Here is a 21,861-nt window from a genome sequence, read left to right as displayed (position 1 = left end):
TAAGGGAAAATTGTCAAAAGACAACAGAGAAATCTAGGTGGTGTGACATCACAGGAGTCCAGGAGCTCCCTGAAGGAGATACCCCTTGGGGATGAAATATACAATAGTATATACAATATATAATAGTGTAAGTTGTATATATAGTATATATATTATGTGTATATAATATATAACATAGTACATATAATATACACACACATAACTATAATATACATGCATATAACATACAATTGTATATAATTGTAATATACACACATTACCAAATATAACATACATAAACAAAATATAATTATTATATATCAATATATAATAGTATATAATATATAACAGTATATATTGTTATAGTATATATTGTATGTATGTTTTATATACCTATTATACATTATATATTATATATAGTATGTGTATATGTGCTACATTACATATATACTAGTACCATATATAGTACATACTTATGCACTCTATTACATAGTACATATATTATGTACACACATAGTACATAGTATACATTATATGTACTATATATAATAGTATATATTTATATAATAGTATACATTATTATATATAATTTAATAATATTAACTATATTGAATATACTTAATATTAATTTTAAATAATTAAATATTAAACCTAAATGAAATGCAAATATTAAATTATATATATATATTTCTTACATGTGTCATATCCATACACACACATGATCTCGCAGATAGAGATGAGAAGACAGAAACAGAAGCAAGTGGTGTCTTTCTCTCCCGGTGGACGGTGTCAGGGAACCCGTGGTGACAAGGTAACATTCGAGCGGAGACCTGAAGGGAGTGGAGCAGGGTCGTGCTGATGTGGGGGAGACTGTTCCATGCAGAGGTGGCAGGGGCCGAGTCTTTGGGGTGGGCACAGGGTGGTGTGTGTCTGAGGAGCAGTGAGGAGGCTCTGGGCTGGTGCAGAGTGAGCGTCTGAGAGAGGGTGTCAGCAGCTGAGAGGAGGGAGGTGATGGGGCCAGACCTGTGTGAGAATCCTGGCTTTTCCCTTAAAGGAGCTGAGAAACATGCGGTGTGACTGGACCCGATATGCTGAGGACCAGATGAAACAGGAATGCTCCGTCTACCAAGAAGGTAGCCCCAGGGTGGCCAAAGGGAGCTGGGGGCCACTTAGGAGTGTCCTGCAATAATTCAGGCCAGAGATGATATCAGATGCTGCTCAGGTCAAGTACGCTGTGACCCAGAACTGACCAGTGGACTGGGCCGTGGGGAAGCCCTTGACATGGTCAAAGCAGTTTCAGGGCCCAGGTGAGGGTGCAAGGCTGACCGGAGTGATTCAGGAGGAGATGGGGTAAGAGGAGAGTAGACACCCTTTCAAGGGGCAGAGGAAGGAATGCGGCAGGAACTGGAGGAGGATGCAGGGCAGACAGGGTGTGCTTTCTTAGGACAGGGGAAGGGGCAGGACGTGTGATTGCCCAGGAGACCAACCAGTCGAGAGTGGAAAAATGATCTCCCGGGCAAAGCAGGAAACAGAAGCTGGAGCGATGTAAGGCGGATGGCCCCTATGTTCCATAGAAGGATCGGAGCTTAGATCTTCCCCTTCATAGATGGTTCACAATTATAGGAGGGTACGCAGTATAGACAGGTGAGTTGATAGTGAGATGGTGGGGGAGGGGAGTTGAGAAAGCCGTCTTCTGACCATCTACTTTCTGCAAAGGAATAGGAAGTAAGGTCACCCACACACCAAATCAGCAGAGGGTGAATATGGAGATTTGGAGAGAAGTGAAGTTGAGAAGTAGTCTCCTAGGAGAGCCAGAGGGTGAAGGGACAAGTGATTCCTAGTTGGAATTTCCAGGCACACAAGCCCTTCTTAAACTTGAAGTGAGACCAATCAGGTTGGTGGTTGTTTCTCTCCAAAACGTTTGGCCAGCAGGGTCAAGTACAAAGTATCTGGAGGGTTGGATGCAACTCGAGTTAGGATTTTTCTCAGGGTAACAGGACAAAGAGAACGAGGTCATGGGAGGTGAGAGCACACAGCTGGGCGTGGTGATTGAGTGATAATAATTTGAGGTCACAGGATTTGAGCTGTGTAAGAAAGGAAAAGAGGACCTGAGTGGGCTTGGGGAAGGTGCAAAGGTTACACGGTCAAAGGATGGTAGGTCTTAGTGGGGCCCAAGCTTGGTTGGATCTGGGGTACTAGATGGGGTAGACTGTAAAGAGGAGAGTGGGTTGCTCGGAGGCAAACTTGACCTCCTTTGCTAATGGAGGAGAGGTGTGTTGGCTTCCTAGTGATGCTCCAACAGGTTATCACAATTTATTGGCTTAAAACAAAACAAATGTATTATTGTATAAATCTTAGGGGTCAGGATTCTGAAATGGGTCTCCTTGGGCTGAAGTCAAGGCGCTCACAGGGCTGTGTTCCTTTCTGGAAGCTCCAGAGAAGAGTCTATCCCTGGCCCTTCCCAGCCTGTGGAGGCCACCCACACTCCTTGGCTCATGGCTCTCTTCCTCCATCTTCAAAGCCAACCATAGTGGGTCAAGCTCTTCTCACACAGCATCGTTCTGACTTCCTTTTCTTCTTCCCTCCTCTGCATTTAAGGACCCTGGTGGTTCCATGAGGTGCACCTGAGTAAAGCAGGCTACTCTCTCTGTTCAAGGTCATGGTGGACAACCGTAATTCCATCCGCAACGTTCATTCCCCTTTGCCATGAAGTGCAGCATGTTCACGGAGTCTAGGAATTAGGATGTAGACATTGTTGGGTGAGAGGATCATTGTTCTGCCTACACAGAAGGAGTGTAGTTATTGGTAAAGACAAGGTCTAGGTATGACCTTGGGAGTGGGTGGCTTAAGTGGGGTAGAGGACAAATCATTGGAAGAGAGAAGGTTCAGGAAATGAGAGGCTAGGATCTTGGAAGGAGTATCTCCAAGAATATTGGAGTCACCAAGAACTATAATCGGTGTAGTGTTGGAGAGAATGATGGTTAATCAAGAAATAAAGACCACCAATGAAGGGAGAGTAATGACCAGGGGATACAGCAATTTTCATTGACAAGCTGTTGGGTGAGAGGTGGTATTGAAAATAGATGGAGCGGAAATTGGTATCAAGGGAGGAGACATTATCCAAGCTCTGCTTCTCTAGAAGATTCATTAAAGGTAATCACATGACAGAGAATTTCATAAATACAGAATTCCCTTACTGCGTATCTCAAGGTGCCCTATCACAACTGCTAGGTATGGTTTTATGCATTTCATTTGTGTGGAATACCTTTTTCTATCCCCTCACTTTCAGTCTGTATGTGCCTCTAGATCTGAAGTGACTCCCTGTAGGCAGCAAATATATGGGTCTTGGTTTTGTATCCATTCAGCCAGCCTGTGTCTTTTGGTTGGAGCATTTAGTCCATTTACATTTAAGGTAATTAAAAACATATATGTTCTTATTGCCATTTTGTTCATCGTGTTGGATTTGTTTAGTAGGCCTTTCTCTTCCTTTTCTTCTTTTGTTCTCTTTTCCTGTGATTCAGTGACTCTCTTTAGCGTTATGTTTGGATTCCTTTCTCATTTTTGTGTGTATGTCAGTTGCAGATTTTGGCATTGCGGTTGCCATAAGGTTTTGGTATAGCTTTCTGCGTACATACATGATTACTTTACCTTGCTGATCTCTTATTTTCAAGTGCATTCTAAGTGCCCTGCATTTGTGCTCTCCTCCTCACGATGCCTGTCTCTGATGTCACATTTTACATTTGTTTTGTGCATCTCTTAACTGCTGGTGGTGGAAACTGATGACTATACTATTAGTTTTTTACCCTTTCTATTAGTTTGTGAATATACTTTTCAAAACATTTAAACCTCCATTATCTTCATACACACTGAATTGCGGCTTGGAAACAGACAAACCATGTAGTCTTTCTTTCTTAGTTTGGAAATTAAAGGGTTAGTTGATAGCCAATAAGTGGAAACCTTAGCTCAACTCTGTGTCCATTCAGTTTCTGAGCCGAGTTATTGAAGATACGGTAGGAAATACAACAAAGGATGTCATCTAGTTTCTGTCCTCCAGGAGGTGAAACTCTTGGGTCAGAAGTCTCTGTGAGAATCTGATGAAAGGTAAGAAATTTTGCCCCTAAAAAGGCACATACAAAAAAAAGTTTACTTATAACTTCATGCCATCCCCAGTTTCCCTGAAATCTCAAGGGGTCCATGCATCCCAGGGTAAGAACCTCTTGTCTAAATGCTGAGCTAAGATTATATAAGCAGTAGAAAGGGACCAACAACATTAAGTTAAAAGGGAAGATATGATTAGGTGCCAAATGAGTGATACAGAAGATAAGGAATTTTTGAGTCTTGAACTCACTGAACTGGGGAATAATTATGGAAAGACTGCAGAAAATCTTGAAGAATTGAGATGATTACATCAAAAGGGAAGAGATAGAATTCCAGGTAGAAAGAGGGAAAGGAGAGAAATTGGAATTTAGCTTGGAATATTTGGGGGGCAGTCTATGGACCAATCTGACCATCTGGGAAATGTGGGCAAAATGACATCTGAGGTCTATTTGTGAAATAGAATTAAAACTCTTGGTGAAAGGAGTCCCACCCCAAACATATGTATTAAAATGGCAGTTGGATTTGTTTCAGGATGGAAGGTACACAAAATTATGATTGTAATTGATTCTGAGTGAGAATGTTCTCATAAGATCATGTAAAAGCTCTTTGAATATGACATTTATTCCTATGTGTTTTGTGTATCTTTTAAATGTTCCTAGCTTCTTCTGAAAAATTGACTTATGAAGATCAAACAAAGGTCCTTCTTTATCACTGGGATAAATGACACTTCCATTGCTTCCAGAGTTGGTTTAAGGTCCCAAGCTCATCTTCTAATCCTATTTCCAACTTTCTTTTGCTTTTTCTACAAAATCTGAGCTGCTGTGTGGCAGGGAGTAAGTAAAATGGTCAATACATTATGGCTTTAATAGCATTTAAAGAAAGAGTCAGATTTGAAGCATGCACTATCAAATGAAAACCAGATGAGTGATGATGAAGAATTCTATCTATAGCTCTGAGTTGCCACACTGGAATCCAAATCTGAGACATTACAGGGAAAATCCTGTGCAGGACTCATCAAAGGACTGAATTACACCCCAAATGAGATCCAGGTTAGGAATGTGAAGAAATCCTCCAAGAGCCGATTTTTCTGAGCCAAATTCCCACTGGCAGTATAGCCTAGAGAGTCATTACGAACATCAAGAATCATAGGATGTTCGAACTGGAAGGAATCTAAATGTTTTCAAGTCTGGCTCCATAACTGATGCTTGAGTTTCCTCTCCAATATGGCAGCCTCTCCACTGAATAAACGTACCTGGAGACGGGCAGAGTCACGGGTATGCTGGGAGATGCTTAGCAACCGGATCCCCAAAGGAAAAAGGAAGACTGACTTGTAGTGTCTGCCCATTTCCGTGGTGTAAATACTCCCTCTGTGCCCTGGTCAAGCTACCAATATGACATCGCCGCCGTGCAGCATCTCCACCGCACACATCCGATAGAAGTAAATATCCTCAGGGCCTAGGTGATAGCAAACCATGGTAAAATGATTAGGAGGTGATACAGTTTTCATATTTTTGCCTTTTAAAAATATAGTTTAATTATAATGTTATAGGATTTAACTTATAATAATGGCCATATGAAATAATTTGGCTCTTGGAGCCAGGACAAGTTGGCTCCAATACACCACTGGCAACAGCTGTAGAAAAGGACAGAGGACACCGCCACCCCAGCCCCGAAGGCCCTCAGCTGGTTCTGATCAATGGTGACGCCCCAGTGTCACCACCCAGACGTTCTCTTCTTGGCCTGTCTTCTGCGCCCCACTCCCATTTCTCTATGGTTTCTTCCAACAACAAACACCATTCACAAAAATAAACTCCAGCTGGATGAATGATCTAAATACAAAAATAAAACTCTTAAAGAGCTAGGAGATAGAGTAGAAGGATATTTTTATAAACTTGGAGCAGGAGAGACTTCTTAAGGATGATATAAAATCCAGAGACTGAAAAAAAATGCACAGATGATTTAATAATTTCAGGCCTTTGTATAAGAAAATATTTCATTATAAAAAACTTCAAGGAAAGTCATAGAATGGGAGAAAATATAAGTAAATACCATGTCTAACAGATTAGTAGCCCTGCTGGATATGAAAACTCTTAAAAATTAACTAGAAAAGATATATGCGGTCTTGTGTAAATGACAGTATTATTTCTAATAGCCAAGATATGAAACAACCTAAGTGTCCATCAACAGATGAATGGATAAAGAAGATGTGTGTGTGTGTATATGTGTGTATATATATGTGTGTGTGTATATATATATATATACATATACACACACGCACACACACATATAGTAGTGTTCCATTGTGTGTATACACACACAAACATACATAATGGACTACTACTCAGCCATAAAAAATAATATGATCTTTCTATTTGCAAATCATGGATGGGCCTTGAGGGGTTTATGCTAAGTGAAATAAGTTAGACAGAGAAAGACAAATATCATACAATTTCACTCCTAAGTGGAATCTAAAAACCAAGCAAAATAAGTGAGCAAATCAAACCAAATGAAAATAAACATGTAGATACAGAGAACAGAGTAGTGCCTACCAGAGGGGGAGGGGCTGGGGGAGGGGAGGAGTGGGAGGGCAAAACAGATCAAAGGGGACAGCTATATGGTGATGGCTGGAAACTAAATTTTTGGTGATAAGCATGGTGTAGGGGACACAGATGTAGAAATATAATATTGTACACATGAAACTTACATAATGTTATAAATCAAGTTACCTCAATAAAAAATAAATTAATTACAAGATCTTACATATCTAAAAGAAGACAAAAAAAATCCAACTGAAAAATGGGTCAAGGATATGCACAAGTAATTCACAGAAGAACCAGAAATGTTAGTAAATATCTGAACAGATGTTCAAGGAAATCACGGTAAAAGGATGAGATACCTTTTTTTCACCTAACAGATCCGTAAACATTAAAACGTGATAATACAGCGTTGGCAAAGCTGTGGGAAAATAGGCGTTCATACACTGTCGGAAAGAGTGTAAATCAGTACTGGCAATTTGAAGAGGGAAAAACAGTAATACTTAAACAGAAAACTAAGTTAAAACACACATGCCCCTGGACCCAACAGTTTTGTTATGAATTTATTTAAATTTTTTAAAACGAGCTGAGGTCTGTGTACAAAAACGTTTGTCCCAGCATGGTTGTAACTGCATAATGTTAGGAACAATAAATGTTCCCTAACAGGAGGCTGGTTAGAAACCTATGGTGTGGATGCAAGATACAATGCCATGTAACTGTTATTGAAAGATCCGTATGTGCAAATAAAAATGCTCTCCAAGACTGTATCATTATGTGGAAAAAAGGGGCCAAGCATAGTGTTTAGAATTATTCCATTTACATAAATTTGAAAGGATATGTGTATATATGTTTGTATAATCATCTCTTTTTCTGGAAAGAAATAAAGGATACTGTGAGCAGGCATTACTATTATGTAGGAAGATGATGTTGGAAGATGAAAGATGTTTACCTTTCATTTTCTATCTTTTTATTCTTAAAAAAAAAAAACAGGTTCGTGTATCACTTTTATTTAAAGAATAAACTTTTTTTCAACCAGAAATAAATAAGGGTCTTAGTTTGGGCTCTCTAGAAGCAGACCCCAGGACAAGGATTTGAGCATGAGGGTTCATTTGGAGGGTGGACTTGAGAAACTTCAATGGGAGATGGAGGAAAGGAGCCAGGAGAGGGAAGGATGTCAATCAAGGAGGTGCTGTTGGTGGGGAGGGTGTAGCTCAGTGATGGAGCAGTGATTAGCACGCACGAGGTCCTGAGTTCGATCCCCAGTACCTCCGTTAATAAGTAAACCTCATTACCTCCCCTCAAAAAGAGGCCTGATGAAATGAAATTTATTTTGAAAAAAAAAAAAAGAATGTTCAAGTTACTACTGAGAGCAAGGGGAACGACTCAAAACTCACTGAGTTCACCCACCAACGGGGTGCGTGTCCAACAGCTCTTGTGGTCACTGATTTAAGTGTGTTTATGTGTCTGCAGAGAAAGCTCAGAAAAGATAAAGTTGCAGAAGTGAGTGTAATTTAAAGTATATGTTATTGTATATTCGAGTGTATTATGTGTTTTAATTTACTATAAGAATCAACATATTAAAAGAGAGGCTGGAAACAGTATATATTTCCTCGATTATTGCAGAGAATACATGCAGAATGCTAGCTAATAGAGACCCATGTAATCTTCAATAAGTAGTTGAATGATTATTCAGTAGTGTCGAGGGAGATGATTTTCCATCATGAAGAACCCTTGGGTGTCAGGTGACTCAGATGTTCTCCATCTCCTCCCATGTCCCTGTATTCGCCCATCATTTGGTGACTAGCACCGAGAGCCTCCTACCAGCCCAGCATGGGGACACATCAGGGAAAAGGACCAGGCCCCATCCTCGTGGACTCATATTCCGCTGGGGGCAGGCGATAATCAAACAAATGTGCCGCATGCCAGGTGGTGACAGATGCTCTAGGGAGATATAGCAGGGTGAGGGGGATGGGTGTGCTGGGGTCAGGGTTGCTGTTGTTCATAGCTGGTCTCTCATAAAGTGATGTGTGAGCAGAGCCTTGAAGAAATCAGGGGAGAAGCTTTTGAATATTTGAGGCATAAGCTATCAGGAAGAGCGTGTGCAAAGGTCCTGAGGTCAGCATGCTTGGCTGATTTGAGGATGACCCAGGAGGCCAGTGTGGCTGGAGCAGAGTGGGCGAGGTGGGTAGGGGGGTAGGAGGGGAGGTTCCACAGGCAGCAGGTTCTGGAGACTGTGGGTCTGGGGGAGGGGCTTGTGGCAAGGCAGGGGGCTTTACTGAATGAGATGTAAAATGATTAGGGGGGTGATTTAAGCTCCCCTTGATGTTTTCACATCACTGCTGTTGCAGTGCAGAGAATGGACTGGGAGCAGGGAAGGTGGGGCAGGGAGATCGGATGAGGGTCTCCTTCACAAGAATGGGAGAAAGAAGACTCTGGTATGACTACAGAAGTGGGTTAAAAGGTGAAACTGGCAGAACCTGGTAATTCATTAGATGTAAAGTATGAAGAAGAAATTAAAAAAATAAAAAGAGCCAAGAATGAGGCCATGGTGAGGCTGACACTGCTGAAAGGAACAGCTCTGAAGAAGTCTTGATGGAAAGGGCAACCCAGGATGGAGTCTCTCAGCCTCATCCCCGTCTACCTGTTACGTGCTTGATTTCTCCAGCTGCCCCCAAATTAGTGAGTTCCCCAGAATGCTTCTGCCCTCCTTGGCTGCCGAAAGAACTCTTCATCCTTCAAAACCCACCTCGGCATCACCACCTCTGAGTGGCTCAGTGCTACAGTTCAAATGACTCATTTCCTCTTCCGCATCACTCCGGACCTTGTGCACAGTTTAGTACACAGCTTCCCAACCAACGTGAAGGAGCACATCGTGTGTGCAAATAGGTCACAGGTGTGCCCTTAGGCCTTGAGGTGTCCTCATTGGGCCTAGAGCAGCGGGAGCTCCTGGCCCGTCACCTCCAGCTGCAAACAGCACATCCATTGGCCCTGGAGGGCCACACACCTATCATTTTCTGTTCTTGAGATGCTCTGGTGGTTGGAGGGTGATGCATTGTGCTGGTTGTACGGAACGCTGAATTGAAACCATTTTGGTCTCGGTTTCAACTGAGGCCACAAAGCAACAGATAAAACATGCCAAAATGAGCACACACAAATATAGGGAGCTACATTCAATTAAAATAAATAAATGTGATCAGGAAAGTCATAAGCCCCTGATTTTCCCCACCTAATGCACTAAAGGGAGGCTGCAGATAGAACAAACTTCCCTTCCCATTACCCCTCCATGGGTCCTGGCTCGTCCATCCTCACAGGTGCATCTCTGTCTGCCTTATTCCCCGGCCACTAGCTCCTCAGGGCAGGAACCGGCCTCACACCTGCTGGGGTCCTTGGATTCTGTGCAGTGCTGGGCTCACAGTGGGCTCTGTGGGGTTTTGTGGGTGGACGCAAACGCCATCCCCTCACTCTTTGTCTCCATTTCTTTCTCCCCCGTTTTCTCAGTTGGAGGGCCTCACCTCTGTGCCCTGAGTGAGTTCAAGGTGTGAGGAGATGGTGGTCGCCCACAGCCTCCAGCTCAGCCCCGGGGGGCCTCCAGGTGAGACCCCTCCATCCCAGCATGCCTTCAGAAAACCATCATTCCCACTTTCCTGCTCTAAACACAAGAGAGTTTTTCATCTCTGCTCCAGAGGTCACCATGCTGGATCACTGCTCGCTTCCCCGACACCATGAGAAGCATCGCATCTTCCTTACCTGCACGAGTTTCATCTTGTATCCCGTCTCCTCCACTTTGTTCACGTAGCGTTTCACGTCTGCTGTGATCCAGCTGTCTTTGCAGTCACAGGGGATGGGATGCTCATGGCCATCACTGAAGACCTGCGGGGTGGCCCCTCGGCGCCACTGACTGGAGCTGCAGTCCATGGGTCCATCCAGACTGTGGGGACTGCTGGGCTCCCGGATCGGCCAGCCTCCGAGTGGGATCGACTAGCCTTCGAGTGGGATCGACTTAGCCACGGAGGGCGGTGTGCGGGAGCAACAGGATTCGTCTCCAGCTCGGCTCACTCGCGGGGCCGCACGCCTTCCCAGGCGTCTGGGTGCCTTCCTGCGCCTTGGGCCCTGTGGTTTCTAGTCAGCTGCACCTGCGCTCTCTGACTTCCTGGACTTGTGGTCCTGCCTCTCAGGACAGATGCCAAGGCTCCTGGCCTCTGCTTCTCCCACCCAGAGCCCTGCGCCCGCCTGCCCCCACCTTCCCGGGCCCCTGTGAGTGGTAGGCTCTGCCGGCTAAATCTCTGCCTCTCTGCTTCTGGGTCTTTCTAGCCATCCCGGCTCAGCTGCAGCCCAGCCCCGGCAGGGTCTTGTTTATCATGGAATCCGGAAGTCATTGAGGTTTTATTTGTAATGATAGGGACACCATTAGGAGGTAAGAAACAGCATCTGATGCCAAAGATCAGCTGAGCCCAACTGCAAAGAAGGTGTTTCTGAGGAACTCGGTCCGAAACCTTTGGGAGCAGTCTTTGGGCTCTGGGCGTCTGTCTGCCGCTGTGACACAGGGTCATGAGCACCTGCACCGTGATTTGGAGACTCAGTAAAGACTACAGGTGAAAAAAAAAAAAAAGTCTAATGAAGTATGCTTCACATTGATAAGACTCTGGAAATGAGAAGAGAATGTTATTGTTTAGTTGGGCAGAGATTAACTAAAACAATCAAAAATGAAAATTGTTCCATGTTATGTACACAAAACGCCCCTAATTCCATAGGTTTTGGTAAATGGGCCATTACTTGCAGCATGCCACTGGAAGGACTTCCTCTCTGCCGAGCAATATACAAGGAAAGATGACCGCCCTGGTGGAGGATTTGCTGGGTTCTCCCTCTGTGAATGGGCCCACCGATCTTCCTCCATTTCCTCGTTATCAGATACACATCTGACCACGTGCCTTCCCAAATGCTCCTTGGCTGTGGCCTGATTCCTTGGAAGCAGGCAGAGGACCGATGGCCCGAGGGAGGCGGCTGCAGGACCACGGGAGAGGCACAGCGAGGTCTGGGCTGAGAACTTAAAACCCACTTCTTCTGGATCCCAATTTTGGGATGTAGGTGAGGTAGCATGAGGCTCTGCCTGTTGCCCCCTCCCCTGGCCCCAGGGTGCCCCTTCCCTTCTCCGTGGGTGCAGGGCAGGCACCTGCTGGGGTTTCCCAAGCCCCCATGGGACCACGGTCTCCTTCCTCAGTCCCTGCACCGCGCCTGCTGGCCCACAGCAGGAAAAGCCCGTGGCAGCCTGCTCCTCGGGATGTGACCAGCACCACGGCTTTGCAGCCGCCCAGAAGATGCTCACTCAGAGGGTGTCCTTCCAGATGTTTTGATGGGAGACAAAGGCTTTCATTCCTGGAGTAGGGAGCCAGTGCTGAACCAGGGCTTCCCAACCTCTGTGCCAGTTGGGTTAGGGGATGTGTGGACAGACTGATCCCCTCAGGCCTCAGGCACCTGGGGGAGCCAGAGCCTCCCTCCCAACCTGGTCCAGCCCCCCACCCCGCAACCTTGAGTTGTGGTCCCAGCGATCGTATAAGTATTACCATTCCCGGTGACAGCCAGGACGGAAAATGGTCTAAATGACGGCAGATCGTCCTAGTGAGTAGCTTCTGATGCAGGAGGGTCCAAGTTCTGCCGGAGGCATCTCCACCCCCTCAGCCAGAGCATCACTACCTGCAGGAGGGTGGCAGGAGGCGCAGGGCTGGGGGCTGTACTCCACCTCCCTGGGGCAGGCGGTCCCACCCGGCTTTCCCTCTAATTCTAACCAGCCCAGAATCCTCCCTGGCTGCTTTTTTTTTTTTTTTTTTTTTTTTTTCATTTTCACCCAAGGATACAGCCAGCTTCAGCAACATACCCTTCCCCTCACCTGGCCCCGTGCTCAGAATTCAGAAGCAGGCGTGGGAACCCCCAGCTGTGCCCTTAGGCGTGGCCACAGGGGAAGTTCAGGAAGACTCCAGAAATGGCCACCTCTCTCAGCTTTGGGAGTTGATAACGCAAGTTCTCTCCATCTCCCCAAAATTGCAGAGATATTTTAACATTAAACTGTGTTATATTTTCTAAGCAAGAGCTATATTGCTTTCCCCAGAACAGTTTTCAAACATTTTAAAAATGTTAGCTGGTGAGTCAAAAATCTCCTTTTATTCTTTCTGTTTTCTCTCACTCTGAAAATACTTGCATATATATATGCACACATTACACCTGGAGGCATGTTTTCTAGGATGTGAATAACAAAGGAAAGGAAGTGCGTGGCGTTTGGACTTCTGGGGCTTGGAAGAGATGGATCAGAGCTCTGCATTGCAGCAGAGTTTAGCACCTTGTTACCTTCGGAGCATCTGTTCTGTCCATCAGCAACCTCCACCCTCCTCTCCCTCTGTGCTGGCGACCTGACCAGCCAGCGAGGCGACCAGGTCTACGGTCAAGGGGTTTGGGCTGACAGCCCACCCCGCACTGCCTGTGGCTTGGAGAGTGCCCAGGGCCGGCGAGTCAAACTTGGGCCCAGGTGGTTGCCTATTTCCAACAAAACATATTCATATACATTTCAGGCCCATTTTACTGCTGTGTGTTAAAACTGTCGTCAAGAAGAAATGAGCAGGTTTGGGTACCACAAGGCAACCTGATATTTGAAATTTTAACATATGCCCCTTTCTTAAAATTGTAAGGACCCTATCGTGATTTTGGGGCTTTCATGCTGGTCTTTGATTCTTCGCTCACAAAGTCCAGGGAAATCTTCCCTTTCACCAGATGCTCTGGCCTTGGCCCTAGGATGCGTCCTCTCTCTCCCTGTGCACAGAGGCAGCGCCGTAGGGAGAAATGGGGCTCGTGTTGCCCAGGACATTCCATCGCAGAGGCTCGCCTAGCAACATGGCGACACCAGCCAACCCAACGATGCCCTTTTGTCTTTAGCTCAGAAAGCTCTGTGGCCATTAGTCTCGCCAGAATATTCAAAGGATATTTTGTAAGCGAAGAGTGATTTTGAGCTGAAGCCTAGAATCAGTTGCTCTCCTCCAGTCTGCAAATAGCAAACTGGGCCAGCATCCGATTGTCACTTTGGGAGCAGGACAAACCCAAAGAGGCGCACTGGATGGGGAAGACATGAGTCTGGATGGCCCTAGTCCTGGCCCTGGCTAGGGAGCCACTGGCAAGTCACTTAACTCTCTGTTAAGGATCTTACTGTCCTCATCGTCCACGTGAGGGATTACTTCCTAATGGCACGGGGTGCTTGCTGACAGTCCAGATTCCTGGGCCGACACTGGTTCTCCTGCCGAATCAGAATCTCTGGGACTGTGCTCCACAAATGTGACTTTTAACCAAAGGCAAATAGATGACATTGCCAAACAATTGTAAAAACGCTTAGATAATTAGTTTTCCAATTGTGTTCACTCGGCACAGGAGGATCAGCGCACACTTGGAATTGGTGTGTTACGTGTATGGCGGGGAACATTTTTCTTCTCTAATAGACTTTATAAAGGACTAAACCAACCCATTTTCTTTGCCATTTCTGATTAATCCTCTGTACAAAACGGTGTATCCCTATCAGTAAAACAGTTCTGCGCATGTGCTTCTGATATATGCACTTCAAGAATATTTAATATTAAAAGAATATTTAATATTAGTATCTGTATTTATAGACTATATTGTGCTTTAGTATGAACATATTATGAATAAATTTCTGATATTTAAAAAAATAGATGTTTTTAAAGGGGAAAAGTTGAAAAGTTTTTTTTAATTTATTTCATTTTTAGGTTTATTTACTTTTAATGGAGGTGCTGGGGATTGAACCCAGGACCTTGTGCGTAGTATGCACACACTCTACCACTGAGCTCTACCCTCCCCCCTGAAATAAGTTTTTAAAAATTTGATTAGTAGCGGTTGGAGGGTATAGCTCAGTGGTAGAGCATGTGCTCAATGTGCTCGAGGTCCTAGGTTCAATCCTGCATGCGTCTGTTAAGGGGAAAAAGAATTTTTTTAATTAAAAAAAAATCAAATTTGATTAGTGAAAATTTTGGTTTAACAGTTTGTGACCTAACCAGATGAAAAACAAATTGTGATGATGGTTTTAAGTTCATTATATTATATTACTTAGTCATAATAAATGAAAATATGCTTCACAAAGATAATGTAGATTTAAGTGGGAAAAGTGCTGTATTTTACTGTACTCAGTAAATTATGATACTGATTTTTTTAATGCCCTCCGCTAATTATTCCAAGGTTTCTTATGGGCTAGTAAGTTTCCAATTTTATGACTATCAGATGGATGTGGTCTCCCATTAATTAGAAACTGTGACATTTTTTATATTTCTAACAAACATACTCAAAACATGATAAAATTCTTCATTTGGAAAAATTGGGGGCAGGTTAGAAAATTCTGTTTCCAGAATTGTGATGTGTGCAGATAGGAATTTTTACGTTATTTGTGGCAATAAAAGCCACATAAATCAGAAACGTTCCCAAACACCGATTTTCAAAATGCTCTTTCCAGAGCATGAATTTCTTTCAAAAGTTATTACTTTCTCTATTTTAACACCATTTTCTGACATAGACAGATTAAGCATATTTAATTTTTTAAAATGTCTGCCAGACTGCAGCCCCTTGTAACCACAGTCTGCAGCCCCTTGTAACCACACTTGGAACATTTGTGTTTGTAAAAGGATAATAAACACACATTTAAGTTTTTTGCCATAAGAGAACTTATAGCATACCATGGGCACAAAAGATTTTAGTGAACATTCTCCGATCACATTAAGATTCTATTTCTAGTTTTCAAATAATCACATCGATGACGTCTTGGAACATTGTGTGGATTTCTGGTTCAGCATTTTTGGTGCAATGACGTCCTTGTGACGGGTGCAGCCGGTGGATGTCACGGGAGAGAGGGACTGAGTCGGTGTGTTTCCCCCAGTGTCCTTTCTTTTTTAATTCTGTCAAAGCTTTCACTCCATGAGTGGTCATCCTTATATGGATACCATCCACCTCCACTTCTTATTTTTTTCTTTCTGTCTTTATTTTTCCTCCCAGTTTTGTTGCGATGTAATTGACATCATGACTATATGAGTTTAAGGTGTAAAGCATAACGATTTGACTTACATCATGAGATGATTATCGCAGTAAGTTTAGTGACCATCCATCGTCTCATATAGACACAAAATAAAAGAAATAGAAAAATATTTCTCCTTGTGATGAGAACTCTTAGGATTTACTCTTGACAACCCATATGTTAACATACAGCAGTGTTAATTATATTTACATTGTTAAGATAGAACAAAGAATTTCCACATGCCCTTCCTGCACCTGTCCCTAATGTTAACATCTTTTGTGACCACAATATATTTATCAAAACTAAGAAAGTAACATTATGAAAGCATTATTAATTAGAGAATTTAAATTTCTCCAATTCTTCCATGATTGTCTTTTTTTCTGTTCCAGGACCCAATCCAGGGCACCGTGTTACCAAAATAGTCAACAGTCAACACCACATAACAGCTTTGTGAAGCTCACTATTGGGCGTTCCAGTTCACCAAGAACGAGCTCGCTGCAGTGTGACTGGACGCCGCAAGCCAGGGTGTCTCTGCACATCTCTTTCCTGTTGTGGAATTAGGGGTCTCTCTTCTGCTGGCCTGGAAATGAGGTAGTCTGGCTTGAGGACTGAATCTCTATATGTTTGTTATACATCGGGGAAACTTTATTTCTTCCTTGCTTTTCCTTTGTAAAGACAAAAATGCGTGTATGTAAAAGTTCTTAAATTCCCTTTCCATAGCAAATGGCCTTGCTGTGAAGAGAGGGCCAGTGGGTGCCTTTTGTGCCCCCGGAGCACCCACATCCTGTTTTGGGGAACACTGGCTCTGCATCATATTCATGCTCCTTTGGTTGTCAGGAGAATCACCCTAAACTCCTGCTGAGATTAATGAGGTCTGAACTGTTGAACAATTTCAGTGTCTTGTTCTCCACTGGCCAATTCATATGTACCTGAATTATTGATTAGTAATAAACAATTACTGAGTAAACTATTAAGGCGTAGGCAAATAATTTCTCCAGGAAGCACCTCTTAAACCACCCCTCAACAAACTGTTAAAACTTCTGTACTTTTGGCAGGGTGGTGTGGGAAATCCTTCGTGTGGGGGAGGGTAGATAGCAAACTATTGTGACTGAAAAGTCAGTCCTTGATAGCTATGTCATTCACTTATTTTTTTAATTTTTTTTTTGTTGAAGTATAGTCAGTTTACAGTGCTGTGTCAGCTTCTGCTGTACAGCATCATGTTTCAGTCACATGTGCACATACATATATTTGTTTTCATATTCTTTTTCATTATAGGTTACTGCAAGATATTGAATATAGTTCCCTGTGCTAGATGGAAGGACCCTGCTGTTTATCCGTTTTTGTGAGGATTCTTCTTGTATTTCAAAGTAAGAGAGATTCTGCCGAAGTTCAGCAGGCATCCTGTGCGAACTGTTCCGCACACGGGCGTAATTGTTGGCGTGCTCCTGGAGAGGATGAGCTGGTCGCCCTTGGTCTCCACCATCTTGGCAATGTCTCTTGTCGTTCATTTATTGGAAGAACAAACAATGATGTGGAGACCGTCCCCTGCTGCCCAACTCCCCTTCAAAAAGGAGGGTCTCCCCACAGCTGCTGGGAAGGTGCTTACCTTATGTGGGGACTGCCTCAACTGAAAGAAACTACCCACCCCCTCGCAGGACCAGCCCGCATCCAGGGACTGATGAGTGGGGGTGTGAAGGCTGGGCCTCTCCTCCCATCTTGGGACAGCTCCGAGGGGCCATCTGGTTTCAGACTCCCCAGGGGCTGGCTTGGCTGGGAATCCACTGCAGATAACTGCTCTCTCTGCTCAGTCCTGCTCCTCCACCCGCCCCTCCACAAGAACACTCCCTCGTAAATGTTTTGCACACGCATCTCAGCTCAAAATCTGCTTCCCAAAAAGCCAACCTGCCACACATGCAAAGTCAAACAATCCAAAACAGTGTGCCAAGGACCACAAGCATACCAGTGCCTGCGGATGCTTCCAGAGATGGTCCTGTGTGTGCAACTGTGTCCATAGAAAAATATGCATATATATGTACCTTTTGGCCATTTTCAAACTGTAGCATCTTATACTTTTTCATTTATATTGTATTTAAATTTTTTTAGATTTATTTTTACATAGTGATCCATATGGGTTTAAAATTACTGTCTACTATTCTATTATATGCAGAGATCATACCATAGCTGCCCTCTGGGTGCCGACTACATGCTGGGCACTCTTGCAAACTCTTGGTATTTATTCAGCACATGTTTGTGGAGAAGCTATTATGTACCAGGTGCTGTTCTCGGTGCTTGGGGTACTAACAACTGACATCGCATGCTTCACTTCAACTTTAAGAATTAGCCGCTATTATCATTCCTATTTTACAGATGAGAAACCTAAGGTTTAAATAACTTGTCCCAGGACTGGTTAAGTGGTGACCCCGGAATCCCTAACCAGGCAGCTTGTCGGCAGCTCCTCTGCTCTTAACCCGTCCACAAGCATCCCTCTCAAAGCCCCCTCTTGCCGGGCGACCGGCTGTGTGCGGTTGGCAGCTGTGGTAAACAACGCTGCCCGGAACATCCTTTCACAGGGACCTTTGCGTGTTGTCCCCCCACCTTTAAAAAGCACTGAGAAAGGGAAACAGGCGAGCTCATTATCTTGCAGGATACCTGTTGGCAGTCTCAGGTCAGTACCCAGACCACTTGAAAAGATGCCTTCCTTCAAAAAGAGGTTAGTAGGAATCAAAAGATGCTACATTCCATTCTTAATATGAAAATCTTGCGTTAAGCCTTTAAAATACTTCCATGCGGGCCCTGCGTGCTGGATGCATATTTGCAGATAGGGTAATACCTAGATTACCATTGCCAGCGTCTCTGGTGGGAAGTGGAATGTTTTCATTAACATTTCTCTTGTTTGCGTTTCACGAAAAAAAAATGAAAGCGGGTCCTACCCGTGGGGTCTGGTTTTAATCAGAGCCTAATCTTTATGAGACAACATAAGGCTGAGAATTTTTTAATCTGATATTTTGAAAGAAAAAGGCATGTTCAAATATGATACAACCCATCAGCCTGAGGAGAACGATGGAAAAAAAAAATCTCTTACATAAAAGAAGCAGGAAATTCCAGAGAAGTTTCACAGGGAGGAGGGGGGAAACCAAAGTCCGCATCTCTGTTTACGAGGTTATTTCTTCATAGAGGGTAATATCTGGTTTTGTTGAACAACCGAAGTTCAGTTCAGAGGAAATTGCTGAGCTGTGTCTCCCTGAAGTGAGACCCTAATGATTTACTGCTCCATATTACAAACCCACGGTGTGTCCCCTGATCCACTGGCCCTTTAAATATTTCCTCCTCTTCAGAGCATCCTCCTCATTGTGGTCACAGATCCACCTAATAGTAGCTGATTTAATGCCTAAGCAATTTGAAACGTCTCTGGAGATGTTCTTGAAATGTTCATATTTTCATTTAATGGTACCTTCCCCTGATTAGAGGGAAAAAAGTAATTTGGCAGGACTTCAGGGTTAGTTGTTGAGATTTATAAGCATTTTCATATAATGCTCGGCTCGAGTGGAAATAGTAAAATCTCAACCTTCCAATAAGCTGCAAAACTATTAATGGATTTCTAGGTAAAGTTGTTTAGTGTTACCACTCAGTGGAATATATTTTCCATTAAATATGAAAGCGGTCCAAGTATGTTTTATACCAGGTGTGTTAACTTTACTGTTTCCTGCAATGTCTATAATTTCAAAATTAATCTAGTCCTCTTTTATATGCTTTTGCATGAGCTGTGGCTTGCTGTTTCACGGTCACAATGATTCAACTATGGAGACTAAAAACTGGCAAGCAAAAGCCAATAAAAGCATAAAGAAGACCTAAAGTTTCAGAGAAATGAGATTTACCAAATGATCTACAGTGGAGTTCCCTCCACCAGAGCTTTCAATGTTAAATTTATTCTACAATGCCTCATTTAGTGTGGTTTTGTACCAGTTTTGTAGCATGAATCAAAGCACAAAGATTAAATGAATAAATCAGGCACCATTTCAAAATTCATCCTCAGAGTCTGAGTGTCTCTTCTCTCTTTCCAAAGCAAGAAATTGAAATTTTTATGTGACGAAGAGAGTCACATGTCAGAGTACAAGTCACATATACCGTAGGGCTTAAGGCGTCAACTGCTTTGGTTTAAACATTTCAATTTCCGAACTCCGCTGCAGAAAGAAAAAAAACATTGGATAAGCTAAAATATCTAATACTTTCCTATCATTATTCTCCGTTTATTCCCCCTTTTGCAGTAAATTATACGTGTTTAGGAAGATGCCTTTTCTCCTGTTGCTTAAATCCCTCTGCAGAAAGTGGCGAGGGTTCCTCCATTATTTGTCACTATTTCTATAACTGAAGGAATACGTACATCTACCCGAGCAAATAGGTGGATAGAGTGAAGGTCCACACAGATGTTCTGCTTAAAGTCCCACTTCCTGGTCTCTGCAGAGACACTTAATAGTGAAAACATATTGCCAGAAATACCAGCTTTTAATGCTATGGTGATGGTGTAAATTATACTGTCAGAGGAAGAAACTCTCAAATATTTCCAGAGAAAGGATGTTCACCTCATTTAAAGGTGCCTCTCTTACTGTCTTACTCCCCCAGGGCCTGCAGGTGGGAAGTCAGAGCTGTTACACCTTAAGTCAGACTGAGGAGTATTGGTTGCCCTGGATTTTTCAGTATAAAAATGGGGGGTTCGATCTTTTCTTCAGTATCCATCTAACATCGCTCTGCCATGGCTTTGGGTTCCCCCAACTTCAGTTTCCTGGCTCTGACACCCAAGTCTTTCCACTTAGCCCCAGAGTTGGCTTCTGTGAAGGGAAGAGGTGGAGTGGGAGAGAATTTAGGGCAGCCCTGCACAGAAAGTCAGTGCAAACACCCGAAGTTTGTGGCAATAAATGTCATCCACCACTTACTCCGTAGTCCTCCACTGTTGAACCTGCATGCGTGTATTTGTTCAATATCTGAATTGACGTACTTGAAGAGACGTATTTCATTCTAAAAGATCACCTTGTACATTGCAGCTTACGAAAGATCACCCTCTGTAAAGGGAAATCACACACACCAAAGCTGTTGGCAATGTTTATTTGAAAAACAAATGCATAGTAGGGGGATTAAGGGAAAGAGGAAAAAAACAGCTGGTCATAACAGGTGTCATGTTTAGAGAGGGTCATTTAAAGAACTGGCTCATGTGATTGTGCAGACTGGCAAGTACAACATTTACAAAACTCAGGCAAGAGTTAAGCTGCAGTGTTGAGTCCAGAATCCACAGGGTGGGCTGGCAGGGTAGAAACTCTGGCAAGATTTGTGTGTTAGGGTCTTGAGGTAGATTCCTTCTTCTCTCAGAAACCTCAGTTTTTGCTTCAACTGATTGGATGAGGCCCACCCACATTGTCAAGAGTAATCTCCCTTTAAAGTCAACTGACTGTAAGTGTTAATCATATTTACAAAATACCTTCACAGCAACATCTAGGCTAATGTTTGACCAAACAACTGAGCACTGTAGCCAGGTTGACACATAAAATTAACCCTCAAGTTATTCCCCCTGATTATGAATGAGGAGACTGGGGCTTGAAGAGGGTAAGTAACTTGTTTAAGGTCAGACCATAAGAAGGAAGAAATATCAAACTTTACCCTGTGCAACCTCAATGTTTATTCTCTTAATCACAAACTCGGGCTGCTTGCTTAGATTAGCTGCTAAATTAGACAGAGAAGAAGCTCTAAAGGAGAGGCACTTGAACCTTGTAGGTTTTGGTTTAAGGGAAAGATTTTAAAAATAGAGCAGACAAGGTGGAGTAACAAGGACCAGACTTACCATGTTGCCTGAAATAACTGGGAACAAAGACAATGTATATGAAACAAGAATTTGAAAGACCCTGGATACCAGGTAGTAAAGGATAGCGATTCTTGAGACAAGAGAAATCAACCAGGAGGGCCTTAACAATTGCCCCAGCCCTGTAGGAGGGTTTCCAAGCAGTAGGGCAGAGAAGGAAACCCAGGCAGATCCTGGTGGTCTCCCTGAGTTGAAGAGACAGAGGTGAGAGTCTGGGGAGGCCAAGGTGGCTAGGGTTAACAGGAGAGGAGGGACCCCTATGGAGAAAGCACCCAGAAATATGCAGAGTCTCCCTTGAGGCTCTGGCTGACAATCTATTGGCAAGGGTGTGTGAAGAAACTCCAAAGCCA

General features: G+C 43.6%; 1 long non-coding RNA gene and 1 other non-coding gene across 2 annotated transcripts; one reads left to right on the top strand and one right to left on the bottom strand.

Annotated features, from left to right (window-relative positions):
* Nucleotides 1-11,217: 11,217 nt before the first annotated feature.
* On the top strand, nt 11,218-19,689 carry LOC116150584 (uncharacterized). The gene is made up of 3 exons (XR_004134317.2): nt 11,218-11,696; nt 16,053-16,254; nt 16,939-19,689. It is a non-coding gene; the product is annotated as an uncharacterized LOC116150584 (long non-coding RNA).
* TRNAS-ACU (transfer RNA serine (anticodon ACU)) lies at nt 14,388-14,461 on the bottom strand. The gene has a single exon. It is a non-coding gene; the product is annotated as a tRNA-Ser (tRNA).
* Nucleotides 19,690-21,861: the final 2,172 nt, after the last annotated feature.

This window comes from Camelus dromedarius, chromosome 26 (assembly GCF_036321535.1).
Source record: "Camelus dromedarius isolate mCamDro1 chromosome 26, mCamDro1.pat, whole genome shotgun sequence".
Taxonomy (NCBI): Eukaryota; Metazoa; Chordata; class Mammalia; order Artiodactyla; family Camelidae; genus Camelus; species Camelus dromedarius.
The sequence above is the reverse complement of the archived record's forward strand: the minus strand, read 5'-3'. Positions and strand labels throughout refer to the sequence as shown.